Raw genomic sequence first — 21,894 nt, 5'->3', positions numbered from 1 at the left:
TAGCCAGATGGGACACCGGTCTTGTTCTCTGCGGCCCGAGTCGGCTCGGGGTAGGGTGATGATGGCGCTTCCTGTTGACGTGGCGGGCTTGTGCCCTAGGTAGGGCGACGTGGAGGCTCCTCCGAAGCCGAGGTCGAGTCTGTCTTCCATGGCCGAGGCCGAGCCCGAGCTCCTGGGTCGGGCGAGGCGGAGGTCGTTCGGCAGAGGCCAGGGCGGAGTCCGAGCCCTGGGGTCGGGCGAAGTGGAGTTCGTCGTCTTCTGGGGCTCAGCCCGAGTCCGAGCCCTGGGTCGGGCGGAGCGGAGTTCGCCGTCTTCCGGGGCTTAGCCCGAGTCCGAGCCCTGGGTCGGGCGGAGCGGAGTTCGCCGTCTTCCGGGGCTTAGCCCGAGTCCGAGCCCTGGGTCGGGCGGAGCGGAGTTCGTCGTCTTCCGGGGCTTAGCCCAAGTCCGAGCCCTGGGTCGGGCGGAGCGGAGTTCGCCGTCTTCCGGGGCTTAGCCCGAGTCCGAGCCCTGGGTCGGGCGGAGCGGAGTTCGCCGTCTTCCGGGGCTTAGCCCGAGTCCGAGCCCTGGGTCGGGCGGAGCGGAGTTCGCCGTCTTCTGGGGCTTAGCCCGAGTCCGAGCCCTGGGTCGGGCGGAGCGGAGTTTCCTATGGCGCCTTTGGCAGGGCCTGACTGCCTGTCAGTCTCACTCTGTCAAGTGGCACTGCAGTCGGAGTGGCGCAGGCGGCGCTGTCCTTCTGTCAGACCGGTCAGTGGAGCGGCGAAGTGACGGCGGTCACTTCGGCTCTGCCGGGGGGCGCGCGTCAGGATAAAGGTGTCAGGCTACCTTTGCGTTAAATGCTCCTGCGACTCGGTCGGTCGGCGCGGCGATTTTGTCAGGGTTGCTTCTTAGCGAAGGCAAGGCCTCGGGCGAGCCGGAGATGTGTCCGCCGTTAAAGGGGGGCCTTGTAACACCCACTTTGTAAGAAAGGCTAAAAAGAGAAAGTATATTACTTTATAGCCATATGTGTTATCTCTGTTTATCATTTCATGTGAACACCATAATTAAACAAGTAAATAATTAACAAAAGACACTCAAATAAAGCATGCATCATGCTGGATATTGTTTTTTTTTGTGTGCATTTTGTGATAAGGAATATAGTAACAAGTCCAAAGTGGAATTCAAAACTTAAAAGGAATTCAAGAATTTAGAAAAAAGAAGAAGAGAAATACTATGTGAGTGAAAATGAGTATAAAACATATATGTAATAAAATATGTTAATTCTATAAATGTATTGGAATGTGTACATCTCACTCAAAAGTGAAACTCATAAAGGGCCTCAAATTCAGATTTGGGATCTAAATAAAAAGGGAAAAGGAAATTAAAGGAGAAAAAAAAAAGAAAAGGAAAAGAAACGGATAATGGGCTCACTGGCGCCAATTCGGCCCGCGCGGCCCAAGCACCAGCAGACTGCCGTGCCCCTGCGCCGACACGGGGGACCCACTGGCCGGCCTCTCTTCCCCGCGCCCGTCTCACCTACTCGCTGGCGCGTGGACCCTCCTTGTCAGCGGTCTTCTTCCTTCGCGCGCGCAACACCGGTGTCGGGCCGCAAAATCAGCCGCGGCTCTAGCTTGACCCCGACAACCTCGCCCACGCGACCAACTGACAGGTGGGGCCATCTGGACAGCCACTCGCTCGAGCATCTTCGCGTCATCCACTGGCCCGCGGGACCCGCAAGTCAGCACATCTCCCACCTCCGTAATGGTCGGAACCACGTCGCCGTACTGGCCTCCCCGCTCGCGCCGGGAATTAGTTCCCAACCTCCGCTCCCTGGAATCCACGCCCAGCCATCATATTAATCCGCACCGATTCGCAGCTTCGTCCGCTCTATACTCGCCCTAGTAGACACGAACCATGTGCTCGCCTTCGAATTGGAGAGAGCCGCCGAAGCCGCCTTAGCCGTCTACCGCCGCTGTCCCCGCTTAGCAACCGTAGTGCGCTCCTGGACAACCAGACGGTGGTGTGGACCGAGCGCCGGGAGGAATCGGGCGGGTGGAACCGCGTGGCGAAAGCAATTCCTCGCCGGAGCGGGTGAACGCGCGTAATCCGCGCCGCGCCGTGGATCGCCGTATCTGCATCTCAATCCCTGGTAAGAACACCTCGCCCCGACCCGCCTTTATACCTGTTGCATGTGTATCGTTTTGATTGGGGTGTATTGCGCGCAATCCGGAGGATTGCTCCGCCGACGGAAGACCTCGCCGCGGTGGCGTCCGCGTCGTGGTCTGGGTCACCCGTGGGAGAAGATGAGTCGTGGTCGTCCGATTCTTTTCGGACGGTTGAGATTAGAAGTGGCGTACCTGTTCGCCGTGATTCGATCCGGTCCGTAGGATCGATCGGACGGCTCGAATTTTATGAATCCTTCATTAACTCCGCACCGTTGATCGGGCTTTGGACGATCGGGATTGTATATCGGTTCGCTTTAGTACGGATTTAATCTCGCGCGCTGAATTCGGATCCAACGGCCCACATCTAAGGATACCCCTTCGCGGGTCGGTTTTGTTAAAGAGCCCTCGGACTTTAGTGAAATCAACCCGCCGTCCATTAGTCACTATGCACTGTGTCTCGGGTTTCTTGCCCCAAGGCCCCTGAGTTCTCTGGAAATAGTGCGCCCAGTCCAGAGCTTATTTAAACTGTATAAATGAATTAGAAATTGAATATTTAATAGAAAAATAATTGCTAGACCTTCAATAATTCATAGAAAATTCATACTAACTCCAAATCACTCCATTCCACTTCCTAAAATTTTGTAATTGTATTATCTATCATTTAGTGCCTCTGTTTGGTCATGAAAACAGTAAGAAATTTAATTCCACACTTAATCCTATTTTAAACACATAAAACCTTTGAAAATCCATAACTTAAATTCTATAACTCCAAAAATTATGATTCCTGTTCCTAGAATTTTATTTTAATGTGTAGATTATTACTGTGTATTTTATTTATATGTTTGGTGTAATGTTAATTTCTCTATATGCACTGTGCTTGTTTGTATTGTGGCGAGTAGAAGAGCCGTGACTGAGGATCCTGGTGAGCAGCAGGTTGAAGTAGCTGAGTAGGAGCTCATTGAAGGCAAGTTGTGCCCTTGACCACATTTTACCCAATAATGTTCTTTAATATCATTTATCCATGCATAGGTTAATTTTGATGGGACCCAATAGGTCACCCTAGATTTGTTTATCTCATTACCTTGTTTACCCCTGAATCACTTGGGTAGTTTGCTATTGCTTTACATGGTTTTGGGATAATCATTTATTATATCTATGTTCCAATTATTCTTGTTATTCTGTTTATGTTCATGTCAAGTTCATTAATGTTAATTGGAACATAGAGCTTAACTTGAGAACCACGTGCCACCACAAGGGTTTAATGGGACGCCCTTGGCTGATTAACTAGGAAAGCTAGTGGAAGACTACCTTACCCGAAAGGGGCAAGGGCAGTAGGGGAGAGGTCAGTGCGGGGAGGTCCCTGGTTGATTTTGCTGCGATGGCGGTCAGCCAGGAACCCTGTACTGGATCTTCCCATAAACGGTAGCGGGTTTTCGGAAGCTAGTGGAACTTTGTAAAGGCCTCGTAGTGTTGCCCTGCCGCGCTTCCTAGGTAGAGGTGTATGGGATTCGCGACCCCTTGGCAGATGGGTAGCATGACTTGTGGGTAAAGGGTACAACCTCTGCAGAGTGTAAAACTGGTATACTAGCCGAGCTCACGGTCATGAGCAGCTCAGGACTCTCTGATGTTTAAATTATGGAACTTAAATTCAATTTTGTCATTTGCATATGCATGGGTTTATTATTAATTTTGTTCTATTATTTATTAAGGTTTGGTATTTACTTACATCTAGTAATTGCTAATAAAAGTTTGACCAACACTAAAAGCAATGCTCAGCTTTAACCATTCTCTTTGATAAGCCTTACACTCCATGAGCTCCCACCTTTGGTGAGTTCATGTCACATTATTCCCCACAACTTGTTGAGCTATGATCATGTGTGAGCTCACTCTTGCTGTCTCACACCCCCCCCCCACAGGAGAAGAGCAGGTGGTTCAGGAGGAGCCACAAGGCGAGGAGTATGATCTGATCTAGGTGGCGTTTCTCAGTTGACATTGGCGCCAACGATCCTTAGTTCGTTTTATGTTTACACTTTTACTTGGTAATAAGTCTTCCGCTATGTAATAAATACTCTGATGTTTTATGACATTTATCTCTATACACTCTGTTATTATATATGTTGTCTTCTTGGCGCATGTATGAGATGCACCCGGCTTTGTTCCTTAAAACCGGGTGTGACAGAAGTGGTATCAGAGGAAATGTTGACTGTAGGACGAAACCTAGATAGAAATGGACAAACCTTTCCTACTTACCTTACTCTGATTCATTCCATACTCATCTCATCTTGATCTTGTCTCACCTTTTGCTATTCTACTCCGGTTACTCTTATCTTTTCTACTCTAAGACAAGATGGATTTCACACCTTGGAATCCTACCACTATGATCTTTTTAAGAGATAGGGAACCCAAGACAAAATTTAAAACTATTTTCTTTAAGAATGTTGTTTGATTGTTCTGATGTTAAATGTCTGATTTGCTTCTTTGATTGATTGATATATTATATATGGACATCTTAGCATGTACCAACATAAGGTAATGAATTAGCTTTAGTAGGCAACACACTTAGCTAATGAATCCCCCAAAGTAACATAATTCGTAATCACCTGCCTTGTCTACAGTCCTTTCTTTCGTACCCTATGTTTCTAACGCAGATGGGATACCCCTATAGTGTTAGAAGAGAGCACTATAGACGGGATCCTTGGTATGTCATGGTTAAGAAAGTCAAAGATAGTTGCTAAGGGAACCACAGAACTCACCAGTTCCAAAGGAGAAAGATTTGAAGTTGGAATTGCAATAACTACCACCATCAGACTAGCGACATTCTTAGTAGATGAGAAGTTTGTGGGTGACAACATCCGTGCAGTTAGGGATTTTCCGGATGTCTTTCCAGAGGAGTTACCAGGGATGCCACCTGATAGGGAAGTTGAGTTTGTAGTTGATCTTCTACCTGGAACTGCCCCCATTTCTAAACAGCCATACAAGATGTCCGTAGAAGAACTAAAGGAACTTAAGAAGCAGCTAACGGAGTTACAAGAGGCTGGGTACATTCGTCCGAGTTCCTCACCTTGGGGAGCACCGATGTTATTTGTGCAGAAGAAAGATGGATTGCAAGGGATGTGTGTGGATTAAAGGTCCCTTAATGGTGTCACTATGAAGAACAAGTATCCGTTACCCCGCATTGAAGATTTATTTGATCAGATGAGAGGTACAAGGGTATTCTCGAAGATTGATCTCCGATCGGGGTATCACCAAATGAAGATTAGGCCATCGGATATTCCCAAGACAACTTTCTCAACCCGATATGGATTATATGAGTTCACCGTTATGTCGTTTGGATTAACTAATGCACCAACTTATTTTATGAATTTGATGAATAAGGTGTTCATGGAATATTTGGACAGGTTCGTCGTAGTAGTTATCGACGATATTCTTATCTATTCTAAGAGTGATAGTGATCACGAGGAACATCTGAGGTTGGTACTACAGAAGTTGCGAGATAATCAACTCTACGCCAAGTACAGTAAATGCGAGTTTTGGATTGGCGAAGTGCCATTTCTTGGTCATATTATTTCTAATGGAGGAATTTCAGTGGATCCTGCTAAAGTTAAGGAGATAATGGAGTGGAGAGTACCCACTACAGTTACTGAGATTCGGAGTTTCTTGGGATTAGCAGGATAGTATCGGAGATTTATTGAAGGATTTTCTAAGATAGCTAAACCCATGACTTCGCTTTTGGAGAAAGGAAGAGAATTTAAGTGGGACGAGAAGTGTCAGGATAGTTTTGATCAATTGAAGAAAAGATTGATGTCGCCACCAGTATTGGTTATGCCAGACCTACAGAAAGGATTTGATATCTATTGTGATGCATGTGGCCAAGGCTTAGGATGTGTGCTCATGCAAGAAGGACATGTGATTGCCTATGCTTCTCGTCAGTTGCGGAAGCATGAATTGAACTACCCCACTCATGACTTGGAATTGGCAGCCATTGTGCATGCGCTTAAAATTTGGAGACATTATATCATGGGGACCAAGTGCCAAGTATATACGGATCATAAGAGTTTGAAGTATATATTCACTCAGAAGGATCTCAACCTTAGGCAACGCCGTTGGTTGGAGCTTATTAAGGATTATGATTTGGAAATTCACTATCACCCGGGCAAGGCAAATTTGGTTGCAGATGCCTTGAGTCGAAAGGAGCATGTTCATTCAGCTATTGTTGCCCAGCTACCCGATGAGATTGTTGAGGATTTCAGGAGACTTAACCTGAGGATAGTTGCTCACACTGAAGGAGTTACTATTGATGTAGAACCTACTTGGGAGCAAGAGATCCACAAAGGACAAATGGGTGATGCTAAAATATAAGAAATTAAGGATGTGATTACTGAAGGTCGAGGTCTAGAATTCACGGAAGTTGAACAGGGCACTATATGGTTCAAGGACAGGATGTGCGTTCCTGATATCAAAAGCCTTCGAGAGACTATTTTAAAGGAGGCCCATGATTCGGATTATTCTATTCATCCTGGTAGTACTAAGATGTATCAGGATTTGAAGCGGAAGTATTGGTGGTATGGATTGAAAAGAGATGTAGCTGCACTTGTGGCTATGTGCGACGTATGTCAAAGAGTTAAGGTTGAACATCAGAGGCCAGCTGGACTATTGCATCCACTGAAGATACCCGAGTGGAAGTGGGAAGAGATTGGTATGGATTTCATTACTGAATTGCCTCGCACCCAGAAAGGATACGATTGACTAAAGTGGCTCACTTCATTCCAGACAAGACTACTTATAAGTGATCTCAATTGGTTGAGTTATATATGGCTTGGATTGTGTCTCTACACGGTGTACCGAAGAAGATCATTTTGGATAGTGGATCACAGTTTACCCCAGAATTTGGAAAAGTTTTCATGAGAAAATGGATACGAAGTTGAATTTTAGTTCGGCCTACCTCAGACTGATGGACAGACTGAAAGGACTAATCAAGTATTGGAGGACATGTTGAGAGCTTGTGCCCTTCAGCATGGTAGTAGTTGGGACAAGAGTCTACCTTATGCTGAGTTTTCATATACTAGTTACCAGGCCAATCTAAAGTTGTCACCGTTCGATGCTCTGTATGACAGGAAATGCAGGACTCCTCTATATTGGATCAGACTAGAGGAAGACAGTTCTTTGGACCTGAACTTATTCAAGAGGCAGAATAACAAGTTCATATAATTCGAGAGAATTTGAGGGTAGCTCAAACCAGAAAAAAAAAGAGCTACGTTGATAATAGAAGAAGACCACTGGAGGTTGAGGAAGGTGATCATGTGTACCTCAAGGTTTTACCACTTCGTGGAATGAGGAGATTCAAAGTTAAGGGCAAATTGTCCCCTCGCTATATTGGACCATTCTGAGTTTTTAGGCAAGTTGGAGAGATGGCCTATCAACTCGAGCTACCTGATAATCTATCTGATATGCATAATGTATTTCATGTGTCTCAACTTAGTAAGTGTCTCCGTGTCCCTGAGGAACAGTTACCAATGGAAGAGCTCAGTGTTCAGAGTGATTTGACTTACACGGAGTATCCCGTCAAGATTCTTGATGCTTTGACTCGAGTTACAAGAAATAAGGTGATAAAAATGTGTAAAGTTCAATGGAGTCACCTCGGAGAAGACGAAGCTACATGGGAAAGAGAAGAAGAGCTTCGCATAGATTTTCCCCACCTTTTCCCTAGATCTTCTTAAATCTCGGGGACGAGATTATTTTTAAGGGGGGTAGGATTTGTAACACCCACTTTGTAAGAAAGGCTAAAAAGAGAAAGTATATTACTTTATAGCCATATGTGTTATCTCTGTTTATCATTTCATGTGAACACCATAATTAAACAAGTAAATAATTAACAAAAGACACTCAAATAAAGCATGCATCATGCTGGATATTGTTTTTTTTTGTGTGTGCATTTTGTGATAAGGAATATAGTAACAAGTCCAAAGTGGAATTCAAAACTTAAAAGGAATTCAAGAATTTAGAAAAAAAGAAGAAGAGAAATACTATGTGAGTGAAAATGAGTATAAAACATATATGTAATAAAACATGTTAATTCTATAAATGTATTGGAATGTGTACATCTCACTCAAAAGTGAAACTCATAAAGGGCCTCAAATTCAGATTTGGGATCTAAATAAAAAGGGAAAAGGAAATTAAAGGAGAAAAAAAAGAAAAGGAAAAGAAACGGATAATGGGCTCACTGGCGCCAATTCGGCCCGCGCGGCCCAAGCACCAGCAGACTGCCGTGCCCCTGCGCCGACACGGGGGACCCACTGGCCGGCCTCTCTTCCCCGCGCCCGTCTCACCTACTCGCTGGCGCGTGGACCCTCCTTGTCAGCGGTCTTCTTCCTTCGCGCGCGCAACACCGGTGTCGGGCCGCAAAATCAGCCGCGGCTCTAGCTTGACCCCGACAACCTCGCCCACGCGACCAACTGACAGGTGGGGCCATCTGGACAGCCACTCGCTCGAGCATCTTCGCGTCATCCACTGGCCCGCGGGACCCGCAAGTCAGCACATCTCCCACCTCCGTAATGGTCGGAACCACGTCGCCGTACCGGCCTCCCCGCTCGCGCCGGGAATTAGTTCCCAACCTCCGCTCCCTGGAATCCACGCCCAGCCATCATATTAATCCGCACCGATTCGCAGCTTCGTCCGCTCTATACTCGCCCTAGTAGACACGAACCATGTGCTCGCCTTCGAATTGGAGAGAGCCGCCGAAGCCGCCTTAGCCGTCTACCGCCGCTGTCCCCGCTTAGCAACCGTAGTGCGCTCCTGGACAACCAGACGGTGGTGTGGACCGAGCGCCGGGAGGAATCGGGCGGGTGGAACCGCGTGGCGAAAGCAATTCCTCGCCGGAGCGGGTGAACGCGCGTAATCCGCGCCGCGCCGTGGATCGCCGTATCTGCATCTCAATCCCTGGTAAGAACACCTCGCCCCGACCCGCCTTTATACCTGTTGCATGTGTATCGTTTTGATTGGGGTGTATTGCGCGCAATCCGGAGGATTGCTCCGCCGACGGAAGACCTCGCCGCGGTGGCGTCCGCGCCGTGGTCTGGGTCACCCGTGGGAGAAGATGAGTCGTGGTCGTCCGATTCTTTTCGGACGGTTGAGATTAGAAGTGGCGTACCTGTTCGCCGTGATTCGATCCGGTCCGTAGGATCGATCGGACGGCTCGAATTTTATGAATCCTTCATTAACTCCGCACCGTTGATCGGGCTTTGGACGATCGGGATTGTATATCGGTTCGCTTTAGTACGGATTTAATCTCGCGCGCTGAATTCGGATCCAACGGCCCACATCTAAGGATACCCCTTCGCGGGTCGGTTTTGTTAAAGAGCCCTCGGACTTTAGTGAAATCAACCCGCCGTCCATTAGTCATTATGCACTGTGTCTCGGGTTTCTTGCCCCAAGGCCCCTGAGTTCTCTGGAAATAGTGCGCCCAGTCCAGAGCTTATTTAAACTGTATAAATGAATTAGAAATTGAATATTTAATAGAAAAATAATTGCTAGACCTTCAATAATTCATAGAAAATTCATACTAACTCCAAATCACTCCATTCCACTTCCTAAAATTTTGTAATTGTATTATCTATCATTTAGTGCCTCTGTTTGGTCATGAAAACAGTAAGAAATTTAATTCCAAACTTAATCCTATTTTAAACACATAAAACCTTTGAAAATCCATAACTTAAATTCTATAACTCCAAAAATTATGATTCCTGTTCCTAGAATTTTATTTTAATGTGTAGATTATTACTGTGTATTTTATTTATATGTTTGGTGTAATGTTAATTTCTCTATATGCACTGTGCTTGTTTGTATTGTGGCGAGTAGAAGAGCCGTGACTGAGGATCCTGGTGAGCAGCAGGTTGAAGTAGCTGAGTAGGAGCTCATTGAAGGCAAGTTGTGCCCTTGACCACATTTTACCCAATAATGTTCTTTAATATCATTTATCCATGCATAGGTTAATTTTGATGGGACCCAATAGGTCACCCTAGATTTGTTTATCTCATTACCTTGTTTACCCCTGAATCACTTGGGTAGTTTGCTATTGCTTTACATGGTTTTGGGATAATCATTTATTATATCTATGTTCCAATTATTCTTGTTATTCTGTTTATGTTCATGTCAAGTTCATTAATGTTAATTGGAACATAGAGCTTAACTTGAGAACCACGTGCCACCACAAGGGTTTAATGGGACGCCCTTGGCTGATTAACTAGGAAAGCTAGTGGAAGACTACCTTACCCGAAAGGGGCAAGGGCAGTAGGGGAGAGGTCAGTGCGGGGAGGTCCCTGGTTGATTTTGCTGCGATGGCGGTCAGCCAGGAACCCTGTACTGGATCTTCCCATAAACTGTAGCGGGTTTTCGGAAGCTAGTGGAACTTTGTAAAGGCCTCGTAGTGTTGCCCTGCCGCGCTTCCTAGGTAGAGGTGTATGGGATTCGCGACCCCTTGGCAGATGGGTAGCATGACTTGTGGGTAAAGGGTACAACCTCTGCAGAGTGTAAAACTGGTATACTAGCCGAGCTCACGGTCATGAGCAGCTCAGGACTCTCTGATGTTTAAATTATGGAACTTAAATTCAATTTTGTCATTTGCATATGCATGGGTTTATTATTAATTTTGTTCTATTATTTATTAAGGTTTGGTATTTACTTACATCTAGTAATTGCTAATAAAAGTTTGACCAACACTAAAAGCAATGCTCAGCTTTAACCATTCTCTTTGATAAGCCTTACACTCCATGAGCTCCCACCTTTGGTGAGTTCATGTCACATTATTCCCCACAACTTGTTGAGCTATGATCATGTGTGAGCTCACTCTTGCTGTCTCACACCCCCCCCACAGGAGAAGAGCAGGTGGTTCAGGAGGAGCCACAAGGCGAGGAGTATGATCTGATCTAGGTGGCGTTTCTCAGTTGACATTGGCGCCAACGATCCTTAGTTCATTTTATGTTTACACATTTACTTGGTAATAAGTCTTCCGCTATGTAATAAATACTCTGATGTTTTATGACATTTAACTCTATACACTCTGTTATTATATATGTTGTCTTCTTGGCGCATGTATGAGATGCACCCGGCTTTGTTCCTTAAAACCGGGTGTGACAGGCCTCGGGCGAGACGGAAATCCCTCGGGGTCGGCTGCCCTTGCCCGAGGCTAGGCTCGGGCGAGGCGTGATCGAGTCGCTCGTATGGACTGATCCCTGACTTAATCGCACCCATCAGGCCTTTGTAGCTTTATGCTGATGGGGGTTACCAGCTGAGAATTAGGCGTCTTGAGGGTACCCCTAATTATGGTCCCCGACAGTAGCCCCCGAGCCTCGAAGGGAGTGTTAGCACTCGCTTGGAAGCTTTCGTCGCACTTTTTTGCAAGGGGACCAGCCTTTCTCGGTTGCATTTTGTTCCGGTGGGTGCGCGCGAGCGCACCCGCCGGGTGTAGCCCCCGAGGCCTCGGAGGAGTGGTTTCACTCCCCCGAGATCTTAATGCCTTGCGTAATGATTCGGCTGGTCTGGTTGTTCCCTCATGCGAACTGGCCGTAGCCCGGGTGCACGGTCGGGGCCCAAGTTCTTGGGCTGGTATGTTGACGCTGTCAACGGTTCGGCCGGAGCCGGGTTTGCGAGAGCAGCCCCCGAGCCTCCGCACAGGGCGAGAGGGCGATCAGGGACAGACTCGGCTTTTTTACATACGCCCCTACGTCGCCTTTCCGCAAGGAGGAGGGGGGAGAGCGCCATGTTACCCTCGATGGGTACCGAACATGGTGTCTCCGGTGAGCTGCAAGCGGGTAATCCGAGTGGACGTCCGTGCCCCGTTCGTTGGGGGTCGGCTAGGGGCCCAGAGGCACGCCCAAAAGTACCTGCGGGTGATCTGCCGGACCTGGTCCCCTGGCGACGGGGTCCGAGGGCTCGATGCCTCCCTCCGATGGGATTCCGTTACAAGATCGCTCCCGCTGGTCTCGGAAATGTCCTAGGGTACCTCGGGAGCGCAGCCCGAGCCTTGGTTATGTATCGAACGTACCCCTGGTCATCCCTCGCTCGGCGTCTGAGGCGACTGTGAACCCTTCGGGGGCCAGCCTTCGAACCCCTGATCAGTAATGGGCGCGGAGCCCGAGTAGCCTGAGGCGGCCGTGGAGCCCTTCGGGGGGCCGGCCTTCGAACCTCTGACCAGTAGTGGGTGTAGGGCCCACGCGATCTGAGGCGACTGTTGAACCCCTCGGAGGGCCAGCCTTCAAACCTCTGATCAGTAGGGGGGGCTCGGAGCCCGGTTCCTTCACAGGGAAGGATCCTTTTCGGGGTATCCCCCTTTCCCGGTCCCTGTCGCAAGAGATAGAGAAAGAGGAAAAAAGGAAAAGGATACGAAATCGAACGACGTGGCGTACCTTTTTTGGCGCGGTTATTACGGCGAAGGCGAAGCGTCGCCTGCTTCTCCTGCCACCTGTCCCGCCGCGGAGTTAATGCGACGGGGCGAGTGGTTGGCGGGGCGGCCGTTGCGCGTGCGCGAGCCGTTCGAGGAACGGATCACGGGCGCCCTGTCTTCACGCCGTGAGAGGGGGTTCTCTTGCTGCCCCTGGATGGGACGTGAGTCTGGCCGACGACGTGACCGCCGCTCCCGCCCGCCTGCCACCGTCATTGCTGCCGGCCCACTTTCGGCTACATTGACCGTCGCGCCAGGCTGGCGCTGCTGGGTCGTGCGTTGGGCCGCCTCGAGTCGCGGTATTGGTTCCGCAACCGAAGAGGCGCGGTGGTGGCGCAAGTGGCGGTGCAGTTGCTTGCATGCAGCATCTGGCGCGCCGGTTGCGTGACGCGTGGGCCTGGGCCTCCATGCTGGCGTGTTGGGAGTCGGAGAAGTGCGTCCACCTGGCGCGGTTGCATGCCGCCTGCATGGCTGCCCGCCCCTTCCGCCCGTTGGTCTGGGCAAAAGTGGGGGGTCGCTTGTAACTGCTGGGCGGTTGTGTGCACCACGCGCGGCGGTTTGGCTTCTTCCGCTCTGAGCCGGTTTGCATGACACACAGGACCCAGCCCCCGCGCCGCAGGGAAGGGCCTTGGAGCGTGTTGGAGAAGACTCAGCCCGTGACGTTTGGGGGCGCACGTAGGGAGAGTTGCCTTTAAAAGGAGGGCGACCCCTTTCGGAAGGCGACCATGTCTTCTCGCTCCCTTATGCGTCGCGTCTTTCCACCTTCCAAGCCCCCGGATGGGGGGTACCCGCTGTCTTTTCGCCTCATCGTTGGAGGAAAGCAACTCCGTGGGAGTTGGTACCTTTCAGCCATCGTTCGGCTTCAAGGATTTTCATCATGCAGCCCGGCTGCTCCTCTCCGCCGGTGGTCACCCAAGATGGTTACCTCCAGCTTGATGGTGGGGGAAAGCGAGCCGGGCTGCGGCCTGTGCCCCTCCCTCAGCCTCAAGGATTTTCATCACCAGGGCTGGGGAGGGGAGTGTGCCGAGTTGGGGTCAGCCCCTGCATGGGCAGTGGCCCGCTCCTTCACTCAATGATCGGAGGGAAGGGCGGTCGTCGTCCGTGGCGTCGGCAGCTGCACCGTGCCTGGCTCTCGGACGCGAGTGGCTTCGGAGCCGCTCGCGGCGCCGGCGTCTGCCACAGCAGCTGGAAGAGGTTCTTCCGCCGACGAGATAGCCAGGGCCGCCCACGGACTGACCTCCAACTCTACGGCCTTCTGCCCGTCCTTGCCTCACAAGTTTAGGCATGGACGGGGGCCTCCTGGCAGCAGCACCCGCCCTGAGGTCAGTGCTGCCGCTGTTCGGCCCCCCGGAGCAGAAGTCGTCGTCGTCGCTGCTGCTGGAGCAGGTGACGGCGTGCCGTTCGTCGGTCTTCTGTTGCTCCGCAGGCCCTCCCCCATGGAGTGGGGTTGTTCGTACCTGCGGAGGGGGAACCGGAGTTCCGTTTGTAATGGCACTTTGAATGCCAGTGTTTTTTGTTCATTGTGGCTGTCGAGGCCTGAACATGTATGTAATTTTGGCACGGAGCCGTGTTTTTTCCTCATTTTCGAGCACTAAGACTCGCCTGTTGATTATCTGAACCGCTTCACCAAGCATGAGTCGCCCCGTGTCAAGGTGACGAGTGAGGTATCCGTATCCCGGAGGCGTAGGAGTCCCTCGGCTCGATCGGCCTTGTTGTCTGAGGCTCCTCTAGCTTAGTTAAAGAGACCCCTTGGCCGCTCTTCGACGAGCCGAGGCCAGGGGTAGCGATATCAGCACGAACAGAGGCGGAGTTGGCTCGAAAATGAAAACCTGGTTGGCCGGAGCCTAGCCGGGTTGTCCGTCAGCGGGACCGATGCCGGAGTTGATTAGCCGAGGCCTCGGACCGGGCTGGCGCCCTTGGAAGATGGTTGGCCGAGGCCCCTGGGGTAACCGGCCGAGCCGCCTGCTCGGGCCGGATTCCCGGAGAAGTCCCTGGACCGCGTCGCCGTCCGAGGCTGGGTCGGACCTCGCTGAAGGTGTCGTCGATGTCGAGGGTGCTACAGCCCCCTTCCAGCGTGAAGGCCCGAGCCTGCAGGATCAGATTGTCTTGTAGCGTGTGCCTTCTGCGGCCGCTGAGGCCAGAACACACACCCTCGCTGCGTTGTAAAGCTGCGTCTCATTTCCTCTTATTTCGAGTATCTGGACTTTTTTGTCGGTAACAGGGATGTTTGTGCGAGCGAGAGTTGCTTCTCGCGGAAGGTGATGAGTGAGGTATCCGTATCCCGGAGGCGCGGGAGTCCCTCGGCTCGGTCGGCCTTGCCGCTTACGCGTACTTTCACCCGTCCATGAGGCCCTGTCACCGACTCAGTCGAGAAGGCTCGAAGGACCGCTTCGGCAGAGGAGCTTCCGAACGTAAAGACTTGTTCGGTCCGCGGAATCACTTTATCCGAACGCGAGTTACTTATCGCAGAAGGTGATGAGTGAGGTATCCGTATCCCGGAGGCGTAGGAGTCCCTCGGCTCGGTCAGCCTTGGCTGCTTACGTGTACTCCGTCGTTTTCAGGATCCGCTTTTCGAAGTAGTCAGAAAGCACGGAAGGCATTCTGGTAGAAGAGATCTTTTCTCGAGGAAAATTTTAACGCAGAGGGGGTTTCCCCCCTTTTAGCCCCCGAGGGAGGGTCGGGCTTTGCCGAGGCGAGGCCGACCCTTCCTTGATGACTAAACTTTGCGTGGGTGCGAGGTATATGAATAACTTGAAAACATCTTAAGGGTAGAAGCGACGTAGCTGTTGGATGTTCCAAGCGTTGCCGTAGACCTCGCCTTGACTGTTGGCCAGCTTGTACGTTCCGGGCTTCAGAACTTTGGCGATGACGAATGGCCCCTCCCAGGGGGGCGTGAGCTTGTGCCTCCCTCGGGCGTCTTGCCGCAGCCGAAGCACCAGGTCGCCCACTTGGAGGTCTCGGGGCCGGACCCCTCGGGCGTGGTAGCATCGCAGGGACTGCTGGTACCGCGCCGAGTGTAGTAAGACCTTGTCCCGAGCCTCTTCCAGCTGGTCCAGCGACTCTTCTCGGCTAGCTTGGTTGCTTTGATCGCTGTAGGCCCTCGTCCTCGGGGAGCCGTATTCCAGGTCAGTGGGCAAGATGGCCTCGGCCCCGTAGAACAGGAAGAACGGCGTGAAACCCGTGGCTCGGCTCGGCGTTGTCCTCAGGCTCCAGACCACCGAGGGGAGTTCCTTCATCCATCGCTTGCCGAACTTGTTGAGGTTGTTGTAAATCCGGGGCTTGAGCCCTTGTAGAATCATGTCGTTGGCACGCTCTACTTGCCCATTCGACATGGGATGAGCCACGGCGGCCCAGTCCACCCGGATGTGGTGATCCTCACAAAAATCCAAGAATTTTCTGCCGGTGAACTGGGTGCCGTTGTCGGTGATGATGGAGTTTGGGACCCCGAAGCGATGGATGATGTTGGTGAAGAACGCCACCACCTACTCGGACCTGATGCTATTCAGGGGTCGGACCTCGATCCACTTGGAGAATTTGTCGATGGCGACCAGCAGGTGCGTGTAGCCCCCGCGCGCCTTCTGCAAGGGACCGACAAGGTCCAGACCCCACACAGCAAAGGGCCAGCTGATGGGTATCGTCTGTAGAGCCTGAGCGGGCAGGTGGGTCTGCTTCGCATAGAATTGGCACCCTTCGCAGGTGCGGACAATTCTAGTGGCGTCAGCCACCGCCGTTGGCCAGTAGAAGCCTTGCCGGAAAGCATTCTCGACGAGGGCTCGAGGCGCTGCATGATGGCCGCAAGCCCCCGAGTGTATTTCTTGCAGGAGTTCCTGACCTTCGGCGATGGAGATGCATCGCTGGAGGATGCCCGAGGGGCTGCGGTGGTAGAGCTCTTTCTCATCGCCCAGCAAGACGAACGACTTGGCGCGTCGTGCTACCCGCCGAGCCTCGGCTTGGTCGAGGGGTAGCTCTCCTTGGCGGAGATATTGCAGGTACGGGGTCTGCCAATTTCGATCAGGCGTGGCCCCGCTCTGCTCCTCCTCGACGTGCAGTGCCTCACCCTCGGGGGCCGAGGGTACCTCGGGCTGAACCGAGGATGCCTCGGGCTGGGCCGAGGGTACCTCGGGCTGGACCGAGGGTGCCTCGGGCTCGGGCGTGTCGTTGATCTTGACGGAGGGTTGATGCAGATCCTGAGAGAAGACGTCCGGGGGAACCGTCGTTCGCCCCGAGGCTATTTTTGCCAGCTTGTCCGCAGTCTCGTTGTAGCGCCGAGCGATGTGGTTGAGCTCGAGCCCGTAGAACTTGTCTTCCAGGCGCCGAACCTCATCGCAGTAGGCCTCCATCTTCGGGTCGCGGTAGTGGGAGTTCTTCATGACTTGGTCGATGACGAGCTGCGAGTCACCGCGGGCGTCGAGGCGTCTGACCCCTAGCTCGATGGCGATCCGCAACCCGTTGACCAGAGCCTCGTACTCAGCCACATTGTTGGACGCCGGGAAATGGAGGCGTAGCACGTAGCGCAAGTGTTTCCCGAGGGGCGAGATGAAGAGCAGGCCCGCGCCGGCTCCCGTCTTCATCAGCGACCCGTCGAAAAACATGGTCCAGAGCTCCGGTTGGATCGGAGCCGTCGGCAGCTGGGTGTCGACCCATTCGGCCACGAAGTCCGCCAATACCTGGGACTTGATGGCCTTCCGAGGGGCGAACGAGATTGTCTCGCCCATGATTTCCACCGCCCACTTTGTGATCCTGCCCGAGGCCTCTCGGCACTGGATGATCTCCCCCAGGGTGAAGGATGACACCACAGTTACCGGATGAGACTCAAAGTTATGTCGCAACTTTCGCCTCGTCAGGATCACTGCATACAGCAGCTTCTGAACTTGTGGGTAGCGGATCTTGGTTTCGGACAGTACCTCGCTGACGAAGTAAACTGGCCTCTGAACGGGCAATGCATGCCCCTCTTCTTGCCTCTCGACCACAATCGCGGCGCTAACCACCTGAGTGGTCGCGGCGACGTAGACCAAGAGGGCTTCTCCATCAACTGGGGGCACCAAGATAGGCGCCTTTGTAAGGAGCGCCTTCAGGTTCCCGAGAGCTTCCTCGGCCTCAGGGGTCCAAGCGAAACACTCGGCCTTCCTTAAGAGGCGGTACAGAGGCAGACCTCTTTCGCCGAGGCGTGAGATGAAGCGGCTCAGGGCCGCGAGACATCCCATGACCCTCTGTACGCCTTTTAAGTCCTTGATGGGCCCCATGCTGGTGATAGCTGCGATCTTCTCCGGGTTGGCTTCGATGCCTCGCTCGGAGACGATGAACCCCAAGAGCATGCCTCGGGGCACCCCGAAGACACACTTCTCGGGATTGAGCTTGACGCCTTTCGCTTTGAGACATCGGAATGTCACTTCAAGGTTGGAGAGGAGGTCGGAAGCCTTCCTTGTCTTGACTACGATGTCATCGACGTAGGCCTCGACTATGCGACCGATGTGTTCGCCGAACACATGGTTCATGCACCGCTGGTACGTCGCGCCCGCATTCCTCAAACCGAACGGCATGGTGACATAGCAGTACATGCCGAAGGGCGTGATGAAAGAAGTCGCGAGCTGGTCGGACTCTTTCATCCGGATTTGGTGATACCTTGAGTAGGCATCGAGGAAGGACAGGGTTTCGCACCCAGCAGTGGAATCCACGATTTGATCGATGCGAGGCAGAGGGTAGGGAACCTTCGGACATGCTTTGTTGAGACCAGTGTAGTCTACGCACATCCGTCATTTCCCCCCTTTCTTTCTCACAAGCACAGGGTTGGCAAGCCATTCGGGATGGAATACCTCTTTGATGAACCCTGCTGCCATTAGCTTGTGGATCTCCTCGCCTATCACTCTGCGCTTCTCCTCGTCGAATCGGCGCAGAGGCTGCCTGACGGGTCAGGCTCTGGTCCGAATATCCAGCGAGTGCTCAGCGACATCCCTCGGTATGCCGGGCATGTCCGAGGGACTCCACGCAAAGACGTCGGCGTTTGCGTGGAGAAAGTCGACGAGCACTGCTTCCTATTTGGGGTCGAGCCCGGAACCGATCCGGATCTGCTTGGAGGTGTCGCCACTGGGGTCGAGAGGGACGGCCTTAACCGTCTCCGCTGGCTCGAAGTTGCCGGCATGACGCTTCACGTCTGGCACCTCTTTGGAGAGGTTCTCTAGGTCGGCGATGAGGGCCTTGGACTCGGCGAGGGCCTCGGCGTACTCCACGCACTCCACGTCGCATTCGAACGCGTGTTTGTACGTGGGGCCGACGGTGATGACCCCGTTGGGGCCCGACATCTTGAGCTTCAGGTAGGTGTAATTGGGGACGGCCATGAACTTCGCGTAGCATGGCCTCCCCAGTATCGCGTGGTAGGTTCCTCGGAACCCGACCACCTCGAACGTCAAAGTCTCCCTTCGGAAGTTGGAGGGCGTTTCGAAGCAGACGGGAAGGTCGAGTCGTCCGAGGGGCTGGACGCGCTTCCCAGGAATGATCCCGTGGAAGGGCGCAGCGCCTGCTCGGACGGAGGACAGATCGACGTGCAGGAACCTGAGGGTCTCGGCGTAGATGATGTTGAGGCAGCTGCCCCCGTCCATCAGGATCTTGGTGAGCCTGACGTCGCCGACGATGGGGTCGACGACGAGCGGGTATTTCCCCGGGCTCGGCACGTGGTCGGGGTGGTCAGCTTGGTCGAAGGTGATGGGCTTGTCGGACCAGTCTAAGTAGACTGGCGCCGCCACCTTCACCGAGCAGACCTCCCGGCGCTCTTGCTTGCGATGCCGAGCCGAGGCATTCGCCGCATGCCCACCGTAGATCATGAAGCAGTCGCGGACCTCGGGGAACTCTCCTGCTTGGTGATCTTCCTTTTTGTCGTCGTCGCGGGCCCTGCCACCCTCTGCGGGTGGCCCGGCCCTGTGGAAGTGGCGCCGAAGCATGACGCACTCCTCAAGGGTGTGCTTGACGGGCCCCTGATGGTAGGGGCACGGCTCCTTGAGCATCTTGTCGAAGAGGTTAGCACCTCCGGGGGGCTTCCGAGGGTTCTTGTACTCGTCGGCGGCGACAAGGTCCGCGTCGGCGGCGTCACGTTTCGCTTGTGACTTCTTCTTGCCTTTCTTCTTGGCGCCGCGCGGAGTAGACGCCTCGGGAGCCTCTTCCGATGGGCAGCCCTGGGGCTGCTTGTCCTTTCGGAAGATGGCCTCGACTGCCTCCTGGCCAGAGGCGAACTTGGTGGCGATGTCTATCAGCTCGCTCGCCCTAGTGGGGGTCTTGCGACCCAACTTACTCACCAGGTCGCGGCAGGTGGTGCCGGCAAGGAACGCGCCGATGACATCCGAGTCGGTGATGTTGGGCAGCTCGGTGCGCTGCTTCGAGAATCGCCGGATGTAGTCCTGGAGAGACTCTCCCGGCTGTTGCCGGTAGCTTCGGAGGTCCCAGGAATTCCCGGGGCGCACATACGTGCCCTGGAAATTGCCGGCGAAGGCTTGGACCAAGTCATCCCAGTTGGAGATCTGCCCCGGAGGCAGGTGCTCCAACCAGGCGCGAGCAGTGTCGGAGAGGAACAGGGGGAGGTTGCGGATGATGAGGTTATCGTCGTCCGTTCCACCCAGTTGGCAGGCCAGGCGATAGTCTGCGAGCCACAGTTCCGGTCTCGTTTCCCCCGAGTACTTTGTGATAGTAGTCGGGGGTCGGAACCGGGTCGGGAACGGCGCCCGTCGGATGGCCCGACTGAAGGCCTGCGGACCGGGTGGTTCGGACGAGGGACTCCGATCCTCCCCGCTGTCGTAGCGTCCCCCACGCCTGGGGTGGTAGCCTCGGCGCACCCTTTCGTCGAGGTGGGCCCGACGGTCGCGACGATGGTGCTCGTTGCCGAGGTGGCCCGGGGCCGCAGGCGCGGTGTTGCGCGTGCGCCCGGTGTAGACCGAGGCTTCCCGCATGAATCGGGAAGTCGCGGCATGAGGTTCCGAGGGGTATCCCTGCCTTCGGGAGGCAGAGCTCTCGACCCGTCGGGCCGCAGCGCCTTCCAGGAGATTCTTGAGCTCTCCCTGGATTCACCGACCCTCGGTGGTTGATGGTTCCGGCATCGCGCGGAGGAGCATCGCTGCGACTGCCAGGTTCTGACCGACCCCGCTAGATGCGGGTGGCGGCCTGACCCTGACGTCGTTGGCGACGCGGTGCTGGAAACCCTGGGGCGGGTGACGTATTTCTCCGGCCGGGGGTTGGCCCGCCCATACCTGCCCGACGTCCCGGCGGATCGGCTCAAGCGCTCCTGCTCCCTCGTCGAGCCTGGCCTGCGCCCCGCGGACTTGCTCGAGCTGTGGGTCGTGACCCCCCGCCGGAACGGGGACCACAGCTAGCTCCCTCGGGATGTCAGCGCGAGGCACCGGCCTAGGGAGGTCACCGTCCTCCGGCATGCCGAGATGGTTACCTTCGGAGGGATCCCCTAGCTCGACGTGGAAACATTCGCGGCTTGGGCCGCAGTCCTCGTCGTCAAGGCTGCGGCTTCCATCGGAGCAGTCGGAGAGGCAGTAGTCACATGCGGTCATAAAGTCCCGCATGGCACTGGGGTTGCCAAATCCAGAGAAATCCCAACAGATGCTGGGATCGTCATCTTCCTCGGACCCAGAGGGCCCGTAGGTCGAGACGTCCGTCAATCGGTCCCAAGGCGACCGCATACGAAACCCCAGAGGGGTTGCACTCGCCTCAACGAGAGCGCCCGCCAAAGCAAGGTCGCTAGGCGGGTTGAGACCGAGTCGAAATGACGTAGGATGGGAATCAGTCGGTACCTTTTGGTCGACGAGGAGCGACATAGTCACATCGGGGACTGATTGCACCGTCGTCTCAGGTACGAGGGCGACGTCCTGCAAGCCCCCCACGAGTGAGTGTGCCGCGTGCCCCAGCCCAGATGGGTCGAGCGCGTGGGCAAGCGCGAAGGGGGGAAGCGAGGTGGCCGGAGACGGGCGTGAGAGAGGTGGAAATCCCGCGGCCTTCGTGTTCGTCCCGCGCCCAGGTCGGGTGCGCTTGCAGTAGGGGGTTACAAGCGTCCACGCGGGTGAGGGAAGTGAGCGGCCCCAAGAGAGCGCCTGTCCCGTTCTCGTCCCCGCGTGGCCAACCTTCTCTAAGAAGGCCCTGGTCCTTCCTTTTATAGGCGTAAGGAGAGGATCCAGGTGTACAATGGGGGTGTAGCAGAGTGCTACGTGTCTAGCGGGGGGACGGTGCTCGCCTTCGTCTCAAGCGCGAGGTCGACGCCCGACGCGCCCCCCGTTGGGGCGCTGGGGACGTCGATTCGCTCGACAGCCGACGAAGCGCGGCCTCCCGCTT

Source organism: Zea mays, chromosome 7 (assembly GCF_902167145.1).
Source record: "Zea mays cultivar B73 chromosome 7, Zm-B73-REFERENCE-NAM-5.0, whole genome shotgun sequence".
Lineage (NCBI taxonomy): Eukaryota > Viridiplantae > Streptophyta > Magnoliopsida > Poales > Poaceae > Zea > Zea mays.
This window is presented reverse-complemented; position numbering follows the sequence as displayed.